This window comes from Tamandua tetradactyla, chromosome X, assembly GCF_023851605.1.
Source record: "Tamandua tetradactyla isolate mTamTet1 chromosome X, mTamTet1.pri, whole genome shotgun sequence".
Classification (NCBI taxonomy): domain Eukaryota; kingdom Metazoa; phylum Chordata; class Mammalia; order Pilosa; family Myrmecophagidae; genus Tamandua; species Tamandua tetradactyla.
The window spans coordinates 146173252-146195938 of NC_135353.1; positions in this window are offsets into that span (position 1 = coordinate 146173252).

The following is a 22687-nucleotide window of genomic DNA, read 5'->3' on the forward strand; positions in this document are numbered from 1 at the left end:
GACAATTGATTTAAAGTCGTCAACTAGTAATGTCAATATATGAGCATCCTCCAGGATGGCTTCTGGCAAATTCCTTATTTCCTGTGAAGGGACCATACTTCCCTATTTCTTTGTATGTTTTATGACCTTTGGTGTCAAATGGACATTCTGAATAACGTTTTTTTGTACTCTGGAAATGTAGTTCTCCCACTCCTCTAGGATTGCTTGGTTTTTTGTTTTTGTTTTTTTTTTTTTTAACATGGGCAGGCACAGGGAATTGAACCCGGGTCCTCCGGCATGGCAGGCAAGCGTCCTTGCCTGCTGAGCCACCGTGGCCCGCCCTTGCTTGTTTTTTTTATTGCTGTTGCTGTTTTGTGCTGAAGCTATCAATTTGTGATTTCTCCAAACTATTTTTGTTCCCAGATGGGAAATGGAAAAAGAAAAGAGAAAAAAAATGTAGGTACTCCCCTTTTAGGACTTCTCTGACACTTTTGGCTGAAGTATTTTGGAACAATAGCCACCCTCAGAGCAGCGTCCCCAGCAATCTGAAGTACCTGATTGAAAGCAGTGATCAGTGATCAGACCACATACACACCCAGAATTTGGAGAATTAGGTCCTTCCAGCCCACCCGGGACTAGCAAGCTGCATAGGCATCCGGCCTGCAGTCTCCACTGTTGCCTGCCAGTGGGTTGGGGGATGAGGATTGGTCACTGCTGCACGGAAAGTGCAATTCACCAACATTTACCACAATTTACCAGTCTATTCCTGCAGCTCTTCCCTAGATGCTGCACAGCGCTCCACTAGATCCTAGAGTTTCAAATAGTTGATTCAGACCTTTCCTGCCAGTTCAGTAGTTGTTTTGGTGGAGGGACTGATTCCTGGAGCTTCCTACTGTGCCATCTTCCCTCAATCCTTTCCTTCCCTTATTTATAATGTTAGAATAAAACAAAGCTAATGTTGAGAGCTATGTAACCTCTACATTTCTCATGGCCCTCATAGCATTCCACAGTTTGCCACATCCTTAACTGAACGGCGCTCATGATCATAGCTGTTGGTAATTTCATGGAATTTGGTGGAGCTCTTGCGTGGCATGGCTTCCTTAATAAAAACCTTGCTATTTGTTTTCCTATTAATTGGAACTTGAGAAGTAGCATTCATCTTTTACTTTTCTTTTCTACTGCTGCTCCTTTTCTACCTTCTCCTCCTCTTTGTATTTCTCATTACTATTATTTTTAATAATCTAGATTCCACCATCAGATTTTACATAGCTTTAACTATAAGAATGACTGAAATAAAGGTGTCATCCTTTGTCATCCTCGTGGCCAAAAGTTAAATAAATCCAGTCCACCATCTCCCAGGATTCCCTTTCACTGACCTAACTCCAAGATTTTTAAATTTATCATGTAGTATAAAATCCTTCTTTTTCATTTCATACTCTTCCTAAGATCATAGAAATGTATTCCATAAATTCACTCATTCCACATAATTTATATATAAAGCATCTGAACTTAGTGATACCATCAGAAATGAGAATACACATTGTATCCTAAGCTTAGATATAATTTAGAGCTACAGTGAAATTTTCAGATTATTTTTACCAGCTTTTAAATTTTATTTGTAAGAAAATCAAAAGCACGAGAAGTTAAGTGACACACCTCAGGATACACAAAAACTGTGAGTACTGAAATTGGAGCATTTGTATCTTGACTGCCATTTGGTGTTTCTGCTACTACACCAGAATGATTTCACCTACATAAGTAGTCATAGTAACAGCATAATGAAATAATATTGGGAAAAAGAGGAGAATTAAAATTATTTTAGTGATGATAATTATCTTATTAAGCGCCTGCTTTTATATGCCATTCTTTCTTTCGTGCAATATTACTAAACTAGGTAGAGTACAAAGCACTTAATCAGATACAATTTCTTTCTTATAGTTCCTTATAAGGGAGAAATGACCACCATCATTGTATAAATAACTTTTAAAAATGCCCTTAATTATGGAACATTTTTAAGTGAGTAAAGTAAGCATTTGCTTTATAAAAATAAAATAGCGATGTTTTCTTTGATTTGAAAGATAAAGAATGAAAGGAGGTTCAGGTAAGTTGAAGACATCTTTTTTGTTTTTTTAAGGGGAGTAAAATTTTTAACTGGAGACTTTTATGTGAACTTTATAACGTAGAAAAGAAACTCTAGAGGCATAAGAGTTTCTAAAGGGGAATCAAAGAAAATGGTAAATCAATAATGAACCCATTTATTTCATTCTAACCAAATGTTTTCTGGATCTTAGTGTTAAAAGAAAATAAGATCCAGTTTCTGCTCTTGGGGATTTCAAAGTCTGGTTGGGAGGCATATTAGTCAGGGTTCTTCAGGAAAACAGAACTGACATATATATGTGTATGTTTGTACTATGAGGTTTATTATAGGAATTGGCTCACTCAGTGACTGGGGGGATTGGCAAGGCTGAATTCCGTAAGGCAGCATACAAGCTGGAAACTTGGGTGAAGGTTTCGATGCATTCCTCAGGAAAAGCTGGTTAACTGAAGTAGAGATAGAAATTCTTCATGACTGCTGAAATCATCAATGCTCCCTTTAAGTCCTTCAAATAATTGGATAAGACTTCTCTCATAGCTGAAGGTAATTTCCTTTGTTGATTGTAGATATAATCAGCTGCAGATGCAACTGATGACTTAATCCATGAAATATCCTCATGGTAACAATCAGGCCAGTGCTTGCTTGACCAAACAACTGGACACCATAACCTAGCCAAGTTGACACATGAACTTAACCATCAAAGGAAGCTGATATTGGAATGAATTAATGCTATTCAGTGAAGTAGATAATATAAGATAGATGATACAAAAGAAGCACAAAAGAGAAAGGGGCTTACTCAATCCCTTGATGCCAAGGAAGTGATGACAAATATGAATGTCAAAGCATAACAGTTCATCCGTGGAGTTGTGGGGAATATCAAATCTTAACAGGCAAGTAACCTGTTTAATGGCATGGGGGATGGAAACATCAAACAATATGGTATGATGGAGCACGGGCTAGAATTTTTCCTTCTGGGTTATGCTGCGAGTGTTTTACTAGTTGATGAAACAGAATCAGACAGAGAACAATTCCTGGGAAGGCTTGCAGTACATATGCATCAAGAATTTTTTTCACTAGAAAACAATCATGCACACAGATGAAAGAAACAGCAACAACAACAAAAAAAATGAGTAAATCCAGGTTTATTTGAAATTTGTTGAAACTGAATCTCTGGATCATGGATCTGATATATATTGTAATGAAAAATAATGTTACAGTTTTAGGGAAGAGTGAAAAATGGTCCATAATTGCATCCTGTTACCTTGGCCATCTTGAAAACTAGTTACATCACTCTCCCCTGTCCATGCCCCTTCTTGTTGCACATTTCCTACATATCTAAATTCTTTACTGCCATCACAACCATAACTTGGTGACCTGAGCAGATGATGGGAATGTAAAGTAATTCCTCAGCAAATAACAGTGTAGCCAATGACTTCAAGAGAAGAGGAATGTTCAAATAAATTAATTCACTGGAGAAAACATTTCCGCTAAAGGCAATGAAAACTAAATGGGAAGCTGATGAAAACTGAGGAAGAAGAAGACACAGTTATTTGTATGAAAGAGGACCAGTGGACTAGGGGCTAAGCTAAGCCCCTTAGAGCTGTACTTAAGATTAAATTTACAATGTGACAGAGATTTGAGGTAAAGCTAGTGCAGCAAAATATAATAAAGAGTCCAAATTGACTCTGCTTTATCATAAGCAAAAGGTCACTGTCTAGCGGCATTTTCTTTGTAATGCGAACTCTGTAGGAAATCTAAGATCAATGCTAGATATAGATTTACTTTCACTAAACATGCTGATTCTATACTATTTTTGAAAGGTTAAGAAGAAATTTCAGGAGCTCAATGCAATTACAATTGTTTGCCTGATTTCCGTTTTAATCTGAATCGGTTGAATCAAAGCCTAGACTGATTCTGTAAAATGAGAGTTGTAGCAGACACAGTTGGTGTCCCACCCATATCCTCTCACCCTTACCACCTGAGTTCACATCTGGGCACTCTGAACTGCCAGCTCCTGAATTTATGCCTTTGGGGGTGGTAGACCTTGGTTTGCAGCTAGGCAGCAGGCCAGAATACGTGGGCAGTCATTGACCCCCAGAAACAACCCTCACTCAGTGATTGATCTGAGTCAGTGTATGATATCCCAACTCCCCTGTCTTTCAGTTGGGATAACCCTGATGGGTGTGTCTTCAGGAGAAATAAGCTCTGTTTATTCACAGTGGTATGTTGCTTGATAATCTCCTTTCATTGGCTGCCTTCCCTTTCCTGTCTCATTTCCCCACTCCCTTATTGCTATTTCCTCAACCTACAAAATAACCTACAACTCATAGTTGGCTTCTAGTGGAACTCAGACTGAGACTATAGAATTTCCTTAAAATGAGACCTGTCAAAGGAAGAAGATAAACTACATTATATACTTTCTATAGTAAACATACAGAAACAGGCTACATGTCAAGTGCATAGTGTAGCAAAGAATATTCTAGCTGTCTTTATTTACTTAGTAGTGGCTACATGCAAATAACAAACTATAACGTGGTATCTGTCTTTATAGTGATTACAAAATCTAACAGAGCTTCATTTCATCTTTAATTCTCATTTTTTTGAAACTGATTTTTTGTGTTCTTTGTCTTAAGGATGAGTTTTGTAGATTTGTCAGAGCTCGTATTTGTAAAATCCGTTATCAAAATTGTGTGCACCCTGTCTTGACTATTTACATCTGTATCAGTTAACATTTGCCGCATACTAAACCACTCTAAAACTTAGTGGTTTAAAACAAAAACCATTTATTTAGCTCATGATTTTGCAGGTCATTAGTTTAGGTGGGGATCAGTTCGGCAGTTCTCATTTTTGCTGGGCTTTCTCATTGGTTTGCGGTCACCTGGCAGGTTGCTGGTTTAAAATGTCCTTGGCTGGGATGATTTGTCTCTGCCGTGCATCCTCCAGAAGGCTAGCTCAGGCTTATTCTCATGGGTGTGGTAGGGGTCCGTGAGAAAGATCACAAGCAAGAAAGGCATCTTTGAGGTTTAGACTCCGAGATAGCAGTTTCACTTCTACCACATTCCATGGTTCAAAGTAAATCAAGAGGCCAGCCCAGCTTCTAGAGGTGAGGCTCTCCTAATAGGAGAAACAGTAAAGTCACATTGCAGAGTTTGTATTCATGGGTGCAGGATAGTGTAACTATGTGTAATCTGTTGATATAATATCAAATTAAAACTAAATGATGCTCAACTAGAGAAAAAGTACACAAATATATGCATATATGCTTATTTGTTTTCTCTATATTCTGAAATTGTATTTAATAATAGCTATACATTTGTTATAATGTAGGATAAAATATTTACCAGGGTAAGTGATAGATTTGAGATAATTTTGTATGGATATGTTTGAAATTATCCAGGGTGGGCAGCATTAGCCCCAGTTAAAAAAGAAAGCAAAGCCCTTAATTGCAGATGTTGATCTCATTTATATGCAAGTTATAAAGTTCGTTTATGAACAAGTTTGTTATGAAGAAAATGCCATTTAAAATGACTTTGGATATTTACTATGTGTCTCAAGGATTATCTTCTTTTAATAGCTAAATGTTCACCCTGGTAAAAGTGAAACACTGAGTGAAAATGGTGGCAGGTCCTTAATTCTAGTGGAGCTCCTGGGCATTCTCTAATTTTAATTTCAATTGTTTTATTATGTTAGGTTTAGGGACAAAAATATTACTGTAATTCATGTAACTCGTTGTGTGTCTCTTCTCTATTAATATGAGTCACTGAAATTTTAAGTTTTCAACTTCTTAAAGCATAGTAATATATTCTAGACAAAGAATGGGTATGAATTTAGCCTTAACATTCCTGAACTAGCCAAACTAAATCAAAATCATATCATTAAGGCAAAAAAAGATGGGAGTCATAGAGTGTTTCTAATGATCATTTAGATGTTGAAATTTGGAAGCATTTTTGGTCTCTTCTTTTATTCCTGTTATGTCCTAGATAAATAAGTATATATTAGAAAATGAGTGTTTTCTCTAAGTCATAGGTGGTCTTCTGTAAAATCGAATCTCCCTCCCTACACACACACACACACACAAACACACACACACACGCCAGATTTACATAGTGATCTCTTCTTGTTAGACATTCTGTGGCATCTTGATGTCCATTAAATTATTTGTCTAGTTTGAGATGAACTACCTCCCAGGTAAACAGGGAGAAAAATATGGTTGTTTGGTGGATAACAAGTCATAATAATAATAGCTATCATTTACTGAGCATTATCCATGAAGATCACAGAACTGTGAAATGCCATAATACAACAGAATTATTAGGATTAATATTCTATTTAATCTGTATTATCTCCAGTAATCAGAGATCTTGAAATGACTCCTAATTATCTCGAGAATTTTTGTTGGAAACTTTTAATTCATTCAGAGTTTTTGACTTTCTTTTTCACGGAGACATGACAAATTTCATATATATTAATATGTATACAAATATATTTCCTCCTTGCACTTTTGGTATCCCTATGTTTCAAATATCCCCTTTAACTCCTTTTACCATCTTGCTTTAGCCTGAATCATCTTAATTGTATTGTTTTAGAGATCCCTGATTCTTTCTTCTTCCAGCACTAATCTGCTATTGAAACAATCTTGGAAATTTTTCAGCTCAGTTACTGCTGCCTTCAACTCCTGTAATTCTGTTTGGTTCCTACTGTTTTGTTTTAATTTTTGTAATTATAGAAGTTGTAGGTTTACAGAAAAATCATGTAAAAAGCACAGCATTTCCACATATACCTCTATGGTTGAACTTTGCATTAGTGTAATTCTTTTGTTAAAACTGATGAAAGAACATTAAAATTGTACTATTAATTATACTCCATAGTTTACAATAGGTATACATTTTTCCACATACCACCCTATCATTAACATCTTGTATTAGTGTGGTGCATTTGTTATAATTCATGAAAGAACATTTTTATACATATCTATTAACTGCAGTCCATTGTTTACAATAGGATATATTGCATTATACAGTTGTCCTATGTTTTATCTTTTACTTTTTATTCTGGTAACATATATGCCACCTAAAATATATCTTTCTATATAATTCACATTAACATATATAGTTAAATGCTGTTAATTACACTCATGATGTTGTGTTGCCATCATCACCTTCCATTTCCAAAACTTCACAATCAACCTAAATAGAAATTCTGTACAAATTAAGCATTAACTCCATGTTTTCTGTATTTAGTCCAGATCCTGATAAACTATACTCTAAATTCTAACTCTAATTTTATAAGTTTTTTTTATTGTAAGTAGTTCATATCAGTAAGATGATACAATATTTGTCCTTTTGTGTATGTCTTATTTCATTCAGCATAATGTCTTCAAGGCTTATCGCTGTTGTCTCGTATCAGAATTTCATTCCTTTCTATGGCTGCATAATATACTATTGTATGTATATACATCACTTTGTTTACCCTTACATCAGTTGATTGACACTTGGGCTGCTCCTATCTTATGAGTAATGACACTATGTTGATCAGTGTGCAAATATCTGTTTGAATCCCGGCTTACAATGATTTTGGTCTATACCTAGTAGAGGGATTGTCAGGTCTTATCATCATTCTATATTTAACTTTGTGAGGGAATTCCAGATGTTCTTCCAAAATGGCTGCACCGATTTACATTCCTACCAGCGTGAATGAGTTTTCTTATTTCCCTACATCCTCTCCAATACTTGTAATTTATTTTTGAAAATAGTAGCCATTCTCATGGGTGTAAAATGGTATCTCATTGTGGTTTTGATTTGCATTTCACTAATAGCTAAGGATGTTGAGCATGTTTTCATGTCCTTTTTCGCCATTTGTATATCCTCTTTAGGTAAGTGACTATTCAAGTCTTTGGCCCATTTTTTAAAATTTAGGCAGTTTGTCTTGTCTTTTTATTCTTGAGTTGTAGAATTTCTTGATATATTCTGGACATTAAACCCTTGTTGGATATGTGTTTGCAAATATTTTCTCCCATTGAGTAGGTTGTCTTTTTATTTTCATGATAAACTCCTTTGAGGAACAAAAGTTTTAAAATTTGATGAGGTCCCATTTATCTACTTTTTTTCTTTTGTTCCTTGTGCTTAGGGATCCTCAGTAAGACTAAGTGCTGGCTTCTCATCAAAAACTATGGTGGTGATAAAGCAGTGGTATGTTATATTTAAGGTTCTGAAAGAGAAAAACTACCAACCAAAACTTCTTTATCTGGCAAGTTGTCCTTCCAAAACATGGAAGAGTTTAAAATATTCACACATAGACTGAAACTGAGAGAGTTCATCAACGTAAAGTCTAAGAAACTGTTGCTTAACATAGGATCCTGAAGACGCTTCCTTATATTTCCTTCTTGCAGTTTTGTAGTCCTTGTTCTTATATTTAGGTTTTTGATAAATTTTGAATTAGTTTTCAAATATAGTGTGAGATAGGACCCCTCCTTCATTCTTTTGCATATGGATATCCATTTTCACTGCACCATTTGTTGAAGAGACTATTCTTTCCCTATTGGGTGGATATGGAAACCTTGTCAAAAATCAATTGACCATAGATGTGAGGTTCTATTTCTGAATTCTCAATTCAATTCCACTGGTCTATATATCTATCCTTGTGTGAGTACCATGCTGTTTTGTTCAGTGTAGCTTTATAATGAGCTTTAAAATCAGGAAGTGTGAGTTCTCCAACTTTCTTCTTAATGGTTCTGGAAATTCAGGGCCATCTACCTTCCCAGATAGATTTGATAATTTACTTTTCCATTTCTAAAGAGTAGGCCGTGGGAAGTTTGATTGTGATTGTGTTGAATCTGTAAAATCATTTTGGGTAGTGTTGGCATATGTGCCAGTTTGAAACTATTATGTATCCCAGGAATGCCATGTTTTAGTCTTGATCCAATCTTGTGTGGGAAGCCATTTCTTTTAATCCTGATTCAGTATTGTGGGGTGGAAACTTTGGTTAGATTATCTCCATGGAGATGTGGCATGCCCGACTGTGGGTGTGACCTTTTGATTAGATGGAGATGTGACTCCACCCATTCCAGGTTGGTCTTGATTAGTTTACTGGAGTCCTTTAAAAGAGAAAACATTTTGAAGAGAGCTCAAACCTGACAAAGATACAGATGCTTGGAGAACAGTTGCTTCAGAGCTGACAGAGTCATAGATGTTTGGGGATGGCTGGAGTGCTGACAGAGAGAACAGATGCCTTGACACAGGTAGAGCCCAGCAGATGTTGCCATGTGCCTTCTCATGAGATGCTAAGCAAGTCAGAACCCAGAGCTGTGACCCAGATAAGTGAATGTCCACAGATGCTTAGAGAGGAAACCACTGGTGTCAGAAGCTGGAAACAATGGAACGAAGAGCAAGAACCAGCAGATGGAAGCCATGTGCCTTCCCAGCTGACAGAGGCATTCCAGACAGCACCAACCTTTCTTGAGTGAGGGTAACCTCTTGGTGGTGCCTTAATTTGGACATTTTCATGGTCTCCATCTATTGATTACTATTTCTTATTGGTGTATTGCCATTTTTATTAATATATAGTGTCCTTCTTTGTCTTTTATAACAGCTTTTGACTTAAAGTCTATTTAGTCTGCTATTAGTATAGCTACCCCAGCTTTTTTTTGGTTCCTATTTGCATGCAATCTCATTTTCCATCCTTTCACTTTCAACATATTTGTGTCTTTGGGTCTAAGCTGAGTCTCTTGTGAACAGTATATAGTTGGATCATTGTTCTTTATCCATTATACCAATCTCTTTCTTTTGATCTATTAACATTCAATGTTAGTGTAAATACAGTACCCTTTTAATCATCCTTACTGAACATCTTCACTTAGTCACACTACTCAAGACCACCCTCTCCTATCTTTTCCTTTCAACCTATAGAACTCCCTTTAGTAATTATCATAGGACAGGTCTTGCGTTGGTGAACTCTCTCAGTTTCAATCTATGTGTGAATATTTTAAACTCTTCCATGTTTTGGAAGGACAACTTGCCAGAAAAAGAAGTTTTGGTTGGTAGTTTTTCTCTTTCAGAACCTTAAATATAACGTACCACAGCTTTATCACTACCATAATTTTTGATGAGAAGCACTTAGTCTTGTTGAGGGTCCCTTGTATGTGATGAATCACTTTTTTCTTGCTGCTATCAGAATTGTCTTTTTCTTTGGCATTTGACATTCTGATTAGTATGTGTCTCAGAGTAGGTCAATTAGGACTTATTCTGTTTGGAGTATGTTGTACTTCTTGGACATGTACATTTATATCTTTCACAAAAGTTGGGAAAAGTTCAGCCATTATTTATTTCCTCAACTAATTTTCCCTTATTTTCTCTTCTTGGTACACACATGATATGTATGTATGTGTGTTTTATGCTGTCATGCAAATCCCTGAGACACTGCTCAGATTTTTGTTTTTGTTTTTCTATCTGTTTTTAATGACTATGACTTTGATTGTCCTGTCTTCTAGTTCAATTATTCTTCTGCCTATTCACATCTGCTGTTGTATGCCTCTAGTGTATTTTAAGGTCTATTATTTTATCTTTCATCCCCTTAATTTTTATGTTTCCTTTTATAATTTCAAATTTCTCCTTATGCTTAAACATTGTCTTCTTAATATCCTTTAGTTCTATATCCATATTTTCCTTTATTGCCTTGAATTGATGTATGAGATTTGCTTGAACTTCTTTCATTAGTTTTTCCAAATTCTGAGTCTCCTCTGAAGTTTTAATTTGTTTCCTTGACTGAGCCACATCTTCTTTGTTCTTAGTATGGCTTATAATTTTTTTGCTGGTGTTGGGCATGATTATCTTGGTGAGCTAACTCTGAAGGTCAATTTCTCCCTCTTGTCTAGCATTTTATTGCTAGGGATCAGCTTTGTTTAAGAGCTCTTCTTTGATGGTTGGTCCAAGAAGTTCTACACCGTTAGACTCATCCGTCTTTAACTGTTCAGAATTTCTCAGCTCTTTGGTGATTCTTTCCCTGAATATGCAGTACAGTTTTTAAGATTGCGCTTTTTGTGCAAGTTTCACCTCCAAGAGAAAAATTCCTTTCCTCTGTTCCTTCTCCAGGAAACTTGGCCTGCTCTGTTTCTGTGCAGAATTTTCTCCCTAGATCCTATGAGTTGTTTAAATACTCTAACTCACTTAATGTCCCCTGTTCATTATACTTTTCAGTTTTGGTACCTGTCCTTTCTTACAGCAATTTAGCCCCCTTCCCTTTTTTACTGCGAGGCTTTTCTCCCTCCAGTTTCTTCCCTATTAAGATATTTCATCCTGGGACGCCAGATGGGGTCAATTCAGAAAGATGGATCACTTCAGAAAGGTCCATTTGGGATTTAAGTGGTCCAGCTTACAGAATCTCTGTTGAGGGTATGCACCTCTTGCCAACAGTTATTCCCTAGTCTCTCTCTCTCTCTGTCTCTCTCTCTCTCATTTATTTATTTATTTTACCCCTTGTGGGTCCTTTAATATGGAGCAAGATTTAGTGGCTTGTGTTGCATTCTGGGTTTCTGAAGACTTGGGTCCCTGTGCCTGCGTATGTATTGGGTTCTAACTCACAGCTGTGAGTTAGAATTGGTTCTATTGTCTGTATCCATGGGTGGAGAGACTCAGGCTGTGTTGCCTCTGTGTGACTCCAGAGATGCATGGAACCGAGTAAGGGACGAGATCCGGACTGGTGCATTCGGGACAGAAATTTCCTCCCTGACTTGGAGATTCTTTTTCTTTGATTCAGCATTTGTGCAGTTCTTCTCTAGTTTCTATTTTTCCCCAGAGTTCTAAGAAAGCAGCATTTGTCCTTTTATTAGTTGATTCCAAGAGAAGCCTTTTCCAGAAGATGTCTTACATCGCCATATTAATGATATCTTTTTTGATTCGTTTTATAATTTCTATCTCTTTATTGAGATTCTCATTTTGTTCATTAATTATTTTCCTCATACTCTTTATTCCTTCATCTCCTTTATCTCCCTGAATATATCAAGGATCGTTATTTTTAAAGTTTTGTTCAATGTCTTGACCTCTTCATTGATGGTTTCATCTTGTTCCTTTGGATGGCCCATCATTTCCTGTTTCTTTGCTTGTGATGTTTTGTTGCACGCTGTGCATTTTAATATTTTAAAAAGTTGGCTCTTGTATTTAGTGGCTGAGGTGTCTGTTCATTAATCTCTATCCAGCTAGTGATATGACAGAGATTTCTTTGAGCGCAGGAGCTAACAAAAATAAAGCAAAACAAAACGCAACTTTCAGTCTTTGTAATTTGGCTCTGCCTTGACTGGTGATCTCGTTCAAAGCTTAGCTCTCCTTTCAATAATATCAGCCCAAGGTGAATATGAAAAACATAGTCTTCATCTTATGTGAGCCCACCTGGAGCCTGCCTCTAGTCCTGGACTTGTGCTGGCTTGTGGCCTTATAAATTCCTCTGTTTTCAGGAATTCAAATGCCCTCTCCTTTCCTTATGAAATAGACTTCCCCCCGTCCTGGGTGTTCTACTATATATCTTAGTGTAGGTGATCTTTTTACCCAGTCCACTTTGATTTAATTATTTCTTACACAGGCTTAGCTATTTGCAAGCTGCTTCTCTGCCTGTAGGTCATGTTTTGAGAAGGCAAGACTGACTTAAGTTTCTTGGTTCGATCTTTCAGTCTTCCACCCAAAAGATTGGCAACAACATATAGATGCCCCAGTATGCACATAGGGATGATATTACTCCCTCTGAGAACCAGTAGGGACCCACTATTAGAGCACAGTGTGGCTCCATACAGTTCCAGGGAGGGTGTGGGGAAGCTGGCTAGAAAGGATGCCAAGTGCTTTGCCTACCATTTTTCAAGCTGTATTTTCTTGATTTGGCAATTGCCAAGTACTGAAACCCTTTAACTGTTTTCTGGAGTTTTGAGGAAGATAACTCGGCTATTTTTTGCTAATCATTCAAAGATTCTGTGGTCAGACAGCACTCTGGAACATCTTAAACTGCCATCTTGGTCCACTAGAAGTTTAGCTGTTCTTCTTTCCTTCTTAAACCTTATAGATTCCTAGCTCATGTAAGATACATAGATTTCCAAACTCCAGGTTTTGCTCCAGAAATAACTGTTGATGCATGGAACGTGGTGTATCTATACCTTCAAATCGCACTGCTTATTTTGGGGCTCAGTCATAAACATTATTGAAGACAAATCTGAACTTAGTGGATGTGTTAGTTTGCAAGCTGCTGGAATGTGATATACCAGAACCAGAACAGCTTTTAAAAAGGGGAATTTAATAATTTACAAGTTTATAGTATGAGGCCTATAAAGCTGTCCAAACTAAGGCATCCAGGGAAAGATGCCGTAATTCAAGGAAAGTTAATGAGTACAGAACACTTCAGCTGGGTAGTCATGTGGCTGGCATCTGCTGGTCCCTTGCTTTTGAGCTCTGCTGCTTTTCGCCTCTGTTCCTGTGGGTTCCTCACTTTGCTTCTCTGAGGCTGGCCTTCATCTCTTGGATCCCCTTGGCTCTCTCCAAGTTCTGGCTTGCTTAACATGTCACAGTGACATCTGCCAGGCTCCACGTATCTTCAAACATCTGTGTGTCTGTTCTCCAAGTGTTGGCATCGGTGTCAGCCCTGCTATGATGTTTCTATTGGCTCTCTTTCTGTAGGCTCTGTCATTTCTGGTTCTCTCCAATATATTTCCTCTTTTAAAAGATTCCAGTAAACTAATCAAGACCCACCTGAAATGGGTGGAGTCACATCTCCATCTAATCAAAAGCTCACACCCACAATTGAGGTGTCACATCTCCATGGAGATAATCGAATTAAAAGATTCTAGCTACAGTATTGAAAAGAAATGGCTGCTCTGACAAGATTGGATCAGGATTAAAACATGGCTTTTCTAGGGTACATAATCTTTCAGACTGGCACAATGGGAATCTACGTGGTTGGTAATCTGTGACTCTAGACCACTCGTTTGTATTCTACCCTAGTTCAAGTTCATTTTGCCATTTTTGCTAGTTATACTACTTACAACTAGTTTTAAATCCTAAATGTGTTGATAGAACCAGTCAAATCTATGGGTATGTGTATCTATGCTACTCCTGGAAATAATTAGTTTAAATGTTTTATCTGATATTTATAAAAATAACCAAAGTGGTAGATGTCATGCAGCTATACCCTAGTCATATCAAATAATAAGCCTCATCATTGTCATTTGGACAATATAAGTCATTAATGATTTCCAGTTTTATCCTTTTCCCAGTCATAAACATAACCCTGGTTATCTCTGTATTGAAATGTTTGCTACAGATTTTCCTTCAGTGAGCCCTAGTCCAATTCCTGTTGAGGAACAATCAAGTTCCTTCCCCTTTCTCCTTTGAAAAATATTTTTCTAGACCACAGTGGCACAACTATACATGATTTCACAAAGGATTTCTGTGCTTTGCCATATCTCATGGGAAATGCCATTTGATTATATAATGTTGATAATTCACATTCATTTATTGGTTTGTAAAGACAATCTGGATTTAAATTTGAATGTGATTCTTTTCTAAATCATGATTACTTTGGAATGTCTTTCTTCACCCTTTGTTTGCCAAATATCTCCCCTCCCTCGCCAGCCCTTTTATTTAAATTATTGCTACTTGAACTGCAGTCCACAGACCAACTGCATCAGCATTATTCAAAAATCATTAGAAAGGCAGAATCTTAGATGCTATTCCAGAATTACTTAATAAGAATCTGTACTTTTACAGGACCTCCTAGTCCCCAAAAGGTAAAAAAAAATTCACTTAGTTTGCATATGACACACTGACTACTTAGTCCACAGTAAGCACAAACATCTTTCCCTGGATACCAACTCTTCATGCTACCTTGTAAATATGTTAGTTTTCCTTGCAGACAATAAATCGAAAAAAATGTAATTTCCGTGAAAATATTTTTTCGACATTTACATATGGGTTTTTTGGAGGAGGGTCCAGAGCGCAGTGTTCAGTATGGGAGGCCCTAGCCACCTGTAACTATTTAGAGTACAATTAATTCAACTCTAAATTAATAAAGTTAAAGATTCAGTTCCTCTGTCACTCTAAACCACATTTCAAGTACAGGTTACATATTGAAGAGTTTAGATATTGATCATTTACATCATTGCTAAAAAGTTCTATTGGACAGCAGTTGTCTACAGACTATTGTATTCTCGGTTTGGCTATGAGATTGGCAGTTACATCAGCTTCCAGATCAGACTGGCAGCTTTAGTGAACGAAGATAACCAGTTGAAAGAGAATACCTAGTTAATTCAAGGGGTTATTACCGCTCATCTGGGCTTTTTTCTGAAATATAAAGCTAGTTCATGTATGTTAGAAGTATAAGGAGAAGCATAATAAGAATTTCCTCCTCTCCTCGCATCCTCCCCTATTATAAGGATATCATGGCAAGAGCCTCCAACTGCAAATGGGAAGACTTAGAAATGCAAGTCTAAGTTCCAGTTTCCCAGTCAGCCACTGGGTTTGTGCTATCAGGCAAGCCGCATGATCTCTTTGAGGTTCAGTTAACTCATATATAAAATGAGGAACTTGTGTTGGCCGGTCTTGAGGTTCCCATCAATTTCTTTAATTCTCATTTCCATTCATTAGAATCTCTGGTGTTGCTATCTGAAATCCACCCAAAACAACTGTGGGTCTCATTTAAAGAGAAATGTGTATTTCTATGTCTCAAACAGTTGCTGGGTATGGTGGCCTGATGTCTGGGTCGCCTCCTAAAAGTCTGTAACAAGCCTGCTTTAGCCAAGGGCAAAAGTCAGGAGAGTAAACATTCTCCCTGGAGGAGAAAGAGTGTACTTATGTATATGAAAAATGGCATTGAGGGCGGGCCGCGGTGGCTCAGCGGGCAAAGTGCTTGCCTGCTATGCCGGAGGACCTCGGTTCGATTCCCGGCCCCAGCCCATGTAACAAAAAACGGAGAAACAAAATACAATAAAACAAGAAAATGTTTAAAAAAAAAAGATGTTTCCCTTTCTTCCTCCCTTCCTTCCTTCTATCCTTCCTTCCTTCTCTCTGTCTTTCCTTTAAAAAAAAAAAAAAAAAAAAAAAAAAAGAAAAAAAAAATGGCATTGATTGTATCTTAGCCTTAAACCTTAACCTTGGTAAACATCAGGTCATAGGCCCCTTTAATGATTGTGCTAGAGACCTGAGGTCTTCATACTACATGGAATGTCTTTGTTCTCAAATCATGTATTGCCTCATGCATTTCTGCTCCTTTTGCTGAGCACTGACTTTGGGAATGATGGCCTCTGAAAAAATCTGTTCATTATTTCCAATAAACCCATGTTCACTTCTGTGTCTGGTGTGTTTTTCGGCTAACAACTGCCCCCTCCCATGCCCTGCAAGAGCTTGGCCTGGGCTTGAACACTGAGATTACAAATAATTACCAATAAAAGTGTCTGCTGTCAATGAAATCATAACCTAGAGGTGTGGACTACAAAATGAAGTGCTTATACTTCAGGAGGGTCCAAGTTGATTTACTAAACTGTAAGAACAATATATTAAAACCTCTGCAAAAAAGATGGAAATGGAAAAAAAAAAACCTCTCTATATATTCATTTTTATTTTAAAATAGGCCTTGGAAGAATTCAATATATAGATTATCAGTAATGTTCATATATAGGAGTGAAATATTAACGATAAATATATTTATAAATGCATGTGTATGTGAACATGTACATCATATACATCACAATACATAATTTATTGGAAGTGCATGTTCAGATTTTTTAAAAGTTTTAGAGTGCATGATCATAGAAATTTGTAAGGCAGTTGTTAGAGGAGAGAGAAACTGGAAAATAATAATAATACAGTATGTGGAAAAATTGCTTTAGAGAGAATATAAGATTCAACAAGTGCACAAAAGAGGGTCACATAATCCTGAGGGAGGATCAGAAGATGAATAACTTTTTTGGAACATGTGGTCCTTGAATCGAATTGTCAAGGTGAGAGGCAAAAGGGATCTGGGAAAAATTAAAAATATACACATAATCAGCATGGAAAATGTGTAATTGCAGGTTGGTCACTGTGATTGGAGGCCACTACATATGTCAGGGAGGGGTAAGAGACAAGGTTGGAGAGGAGGTTGCAAGCCGTAAAAGCCAACGTATATGATAAATCATATATATATGATTTTCAAGAATAATAGGAAGTTTTTATTTTAAATTCCTCAAAATGATTCAACTACATCAACTTTTCTTTCTGCTGAATTTATTTTTGTTATGATTTTTTTTTAATTAGAGAAGTTGTGGGTCTACAGCACAATCATGCATAAAATACAGGATTCCTATGTACCACCTTATTATTAACATCTAGAATTGTTGTGGAACCCATGCTGTAATTGATAATAAAACATTTTTATAATCTACTATTATTTCTTTTGTTGCTTGTGCTTTGGTTGTAAATTCTAAGAAACCATTGTCTAACATAAGGTCTTGAAGATGCTTCCCTATGTTTTATTCTAGGAGTTTGATGGTTATGGCTCTTATATTTAGGTTTTTGGTCCATTTTGAGTTGATTTTTGTTTAAGGTGTGAGGTAGGGGTCCTCCATCTTATTTTTGCCAATGGCGATCTGGTTTTCCTAGCACCATTTTTTGAGGAGACCATTCTTTCCCAATTGAGTGGGGTTCTTTTTGCCACCTTTTCAAAAGCCAGTTGGCGGTTGGCATGGGGAGCAGCTAGAACAATGCAGATTCGTCCATAATCCCTTTCTGCTGGTCACCACCACCCATCATCCATCTGTATAGTTTCTGTTAGGGGACACTTAGCGATTCCAGGTTTTAAAGAGTTTGTACATTTTCAGTTTCCTCACACTTTGTTATCCACTTGTGATTTTTTAAATAAAGTGTTTTAATTCCTTTCCAAAAAATAAAAATAAAATGGAGTTTAGAATCAGAAGTGAACATGAGAACATTGGACCTGAGGAGAAATTGTACTAATCCAGTGGGAGATTTCTGAGGTCCCTGATTTAAAGATTATAGCTATTTCTTTGTAGTTGGATTTTTTTATATACTTTCTGCACAAGTAACCTTCCAGAAGCAGAGCACATTGGTGGCAGTCAAATGATAACAACATGTCCTATACCTGGTTAGAGAGAAATGCTTTAATTTAGAGCAGTGTTTCTCAAACATTACTTTTCAGAAAAATCATGTGAGGATTTGGTTAAAAATACATAAATCAGTCCACCTGAAACCTAGTGAATAGAACTGTTTGGGGATCTAGAGGAGAGGATCCTGGAAGTTTGTATTTATAATAAATACCTTAGGTGAATCTTAGGGCAAAGCAAATTTGTTAAATGCTGTTTCTGGACAATCACTAGTCTAGCTTGAGCCTTTGAACATTCAATATCTCTTGTCTTTCTTAGATGGCACACTTTTATCACATAGGGAGATGAATATCCCATAGGTCTATCTATATGAAGCATGGTGGCCTCTTGAGATCATGGTAACAACTACAGTGAAAAAGGAAATAGGATGCCACATTCTGATTGGACTTGAGAAATCTCTGCAGGCCTAGGATAACCAATATGACTAATTCCTTTTAGGGGACCTATTCTAAAGAGAAAGACCAAGACAGGTTCATTTTAAAACACTACTGAAAAAAAAATCATTTATACGGATGTCTGGATTATGAAGGAATCAACAAAGTTTAATAGCAGCAACAACAACAACAAACAAATTCAGAAGGCAGAAGTTGATATTGCAAATGTATCATAGAAATGTCTAAACAATACACAAAGTCAGAGAAACTAGTACAATAAACTCAGTCCCATGATCAACAATTGTGCACTTTTTTATTCCCCTCTCCCCAAAATTTTAGGAGATAGATAATTTTAAATAAATATCAGACATTGTCATTTTACATGGAAATACTTGATTATGCATCTATAAATAGTAAACATATTTTAATTTTAACATGACCATTATGCTATGCTCTTACCTATCAGAATTATAATAGTTTCTTAATGCCGTCTAATAACCAACCCACATTCAAATGCTCTGAGTCAATCAAAGATAATTTTTTATTTTACTTTTTAACTAGGCGCCAAAGCAGATATGCTTATTATGTTTGGCTTTTTTGTCCTTCAAGTCCATATTATTCTATACGAGCTTCCCACTCCCACTTCTTTTTCCCTTTGCCATTGATTTGCTGGGAAAAGTAGGTTTTGTCCTATTTCTTGCATTTTTTTTTTTTTTTTAGTTCTGTGTTTTCTAGTCATAGCACTTGACTCGTTCCATTAGGTTGTATGTTTTCTGTAAACTCTAAATTAAATCTAGAGCTACATTTGATTGAGGTTCATTTTTTTTTCCAGCAAGAACACATCATTCCGTCACAGCATAAGGTACATGATGTCTAGTTCCACTTGTAGTGACACTAAGATTGATCCACGGATTCGGTGAAGTAATGAGGGAAATAATATGAGAATAGTATTCCATTATAAAAATGAGTAAAAGGTGGAGAAAGAAGAAATTTGTTTGAAGAGTTCTTTGTAATTCCCCACCTTCCCCACCTCTGCCATGGGTTTAGTAAAAAGGACTTCCATATGTACACTAAGAAAGCTCTATGTCTGCAGTCATGAGACATAGAGACACAGAGGACAAATGCTTGACTCTCGAGAAAGCTTAAGGTGTCTGTAACCACAGGATTTAGGTGGCTGAATTGGGATCAGCCTACAATATTCGGGAGCATGAAATTCCTGAATGTGTTCTGTGGATTAGATATAAGAAAGAGGAAGCATAGGGTTGAGTTGAGTCTTGCTCAAGGAAAACATTACATTATATTATCCCACTAAATAAAATAGGCAGTACAAAGCCAAAATAAATTTTTACTTTGTTCACATCCCCTGTGTTTTATATTCTATATTTTGTTGCTACATGAATGATAGAAATGCAACTATTGAAGAAAACTGGCACAATGTAGGCACAATGTGGAGACACGTCTCAGAAATTTGACTGCGATGTCGCCAGCATAATCAAGCACTCACTGGAAGCAAATGCAAGAAGGATTTTTCCATTTAGCAAAGAGATTGAGAAAAGCAACCCTCCCGTGACAGAGGCAGAGGCAGCAGAGAATGAAAGACTCAGCGCTTCCTCAGGGCTGTGGGACAAGTTAGCTGAAGGGCTGCATTTGTGGGGCAGACCAGGAAAGCTCAGCTTTGGAGAGCCCTCAGACTGGTCCCCTCCCAAGGGCACTTTGGAGCCAGTCTGCACCTCCTTTGTGGGTTCCTTGCCCGGTTTTTGCTGGGAAAGACTTCTTAAGAAAGCTCTCTCCACAGTGGCACTCCTCCCAAAGGCAGCCTGAGTCAACAAAAGGAATGTAAAAAACCAAAATACACTATAGAGGCAGATAATCTAGGACAATGCCCTGCTAGCTTCAGATACCTGGGAGAGGGATGTCTGATTCCTGGGAAGCAAAGGGGCCAACCAAAGTCTTGCAAACAGGGGAAGAAAGAGACGCAGAAAGCCTGGGGCAGAGCTTCCTGCTAGGTGGGTCCAAGCTCGAGAAAATCTCTGTCTCATCACCAGCTGGTTACAAAGCCAAGTAACAGACATGTCAGGGAATAAATCCCAGAATTAACATTTTAAAATATTAAAATATACAGTGTGCAAAAAAAGAGTGCAAGACACACGCAGAAACAGGAAATGATGGCCCATCCAGAGGAAGAAGATAAAATTACTTACAGAAAACGCCAGTGAAGAAGACAAGAACGTGAACACCCCAAACCAAGCCTTTCAAAACAAGATATTTAAAAGGCTCAAGGGGATGAAGGAAAATACTGAGAATGTATTTAATGTTTTTACAGAATTTATATTTGTTTTGTATAGGAGAGTTAATACGATAAGAACTACTCAATCATGACCGGAAGAGGATTCTCCTCCACGATATTTTATACACTATAGTCTGACAACAGTTCATTTTTCTTTTTTAAGAAGGGAACCAGGATCAGATCATCCATCTAGGTAGAGTATATATTTTATTTACTCCTTTATCCCACACAATCTGAACTCATAGTCACTGGTTCCTGCCTCCAGACTTGTAGACTAGAACGTGCATGACTTAAGTGTCCTATTTCTGTCTTCTTTGTTCTATGATATTTATCTTTATTTCATAAACATTTTCATTACATATTTGAATATTATTGATGCAAGGCATTGAATTTAGATTTGAGATTTAAAATAAAAACTGGCATTGTTTTTATTGTCAGAAATTATTTTGAAGAAAGTCATAACTGTTATATATGATATATTATTTTATTGTTACTAGTATATCTTATATTATGGAAGCATGAATTGTATAAGATATTAGTTGAATTAAATATTTTACCTGCTATTATTTGGATGTCATTAGTGAAAATTCTGATTTAAGGGTTAATGAATTATTTTAATTTTAAAGCATAGTATGAAGATAAAATTAGCTGTTCCTTTCCTTTAAGTTTTCTATGCCATCAGTGATTCTGTAAAACTACTAGTGAAAAATTATCCAGTGACACAGCTCTTAAGACTACTGCCAACTAAATGTTTAAGCATCCTACTAAGTTTATTTTATTTTATGATTGGGTTAGTCTTTATGAAATAAAAAGATAGATGTTTCTTATTTCTGGAAATTTCTAATACTAAAATGGAGGCAGGTTATATTGCTTAAGCAACATGCTCACTCCTTGGCGAGAGGCTTCTTTGTAGCACCAGTAAAAAAAAATGGCTATATACACACATATAACTTAAGGAAAGCAAAAGAAAAATGTTAAAGCAATCTTTAAAAATATCACTCTTACAACATGGTCAACATACTAAAAAGTAAAGTGGTTTTCAAAATCACATTGAAACTAGTAAATTGGAATAATTCCTGCTCTTTGATGTCACTTTCACAGAGTGGTAGTTACATATGGAACAACAAACACTTCTTTACATATGGCCACTGCTGTTACCTTTCTCCTGGTCTTGGTGATTTTTTTCTTCCTCCCTAGATGGAAGGATTTTGGTTAAACTTAGGATCCATGGGATCCTTCATTATATTTTTGCTAAATTTGTATAAATAGTTAAATATATAGCATCAAAAACATTTTGAAAACATCAATATTGTTAAAGCTATTAAACAATTTTAAACGTGGGTTGATTTTATGAAGAACTAAACATAAGCATATGAATGTATTTACTGACAAAAATCTAAATCAGTGGTTCCCAACCAAGGTCAATTTTGCCACCAAGGGATATTTGGCAATGTCTGAAAGCATTTGAAGGGAAGGGATGCTACTGGCATCCTAACGGGAGAGATGCTGCTAAACATCCTACAGTACACATCATAGTCTCTCTCCCCTGTCCCCCACTCCAACAAAGAACTTTACAGTGCAAAATGTTGCAAAACGCTGTGGTTGTAAAACTTTACTTTAGAAGAACTTCCCCATTGCAATGTATAAAGGGAAACTTAGGTTGTTCATAGCAAAGCTACTGCAATATAAATTGGAAACCGTTACAGGAAAGTATTATTGTGCTGCTTATGGATAAGAGAGGCCATCTGTGGTTGAAAACATGACATAATGCCCAATATCCTTGACTAACCTAATCATGAAGAGGCTTGGCTTGTGGTCCTGATCAT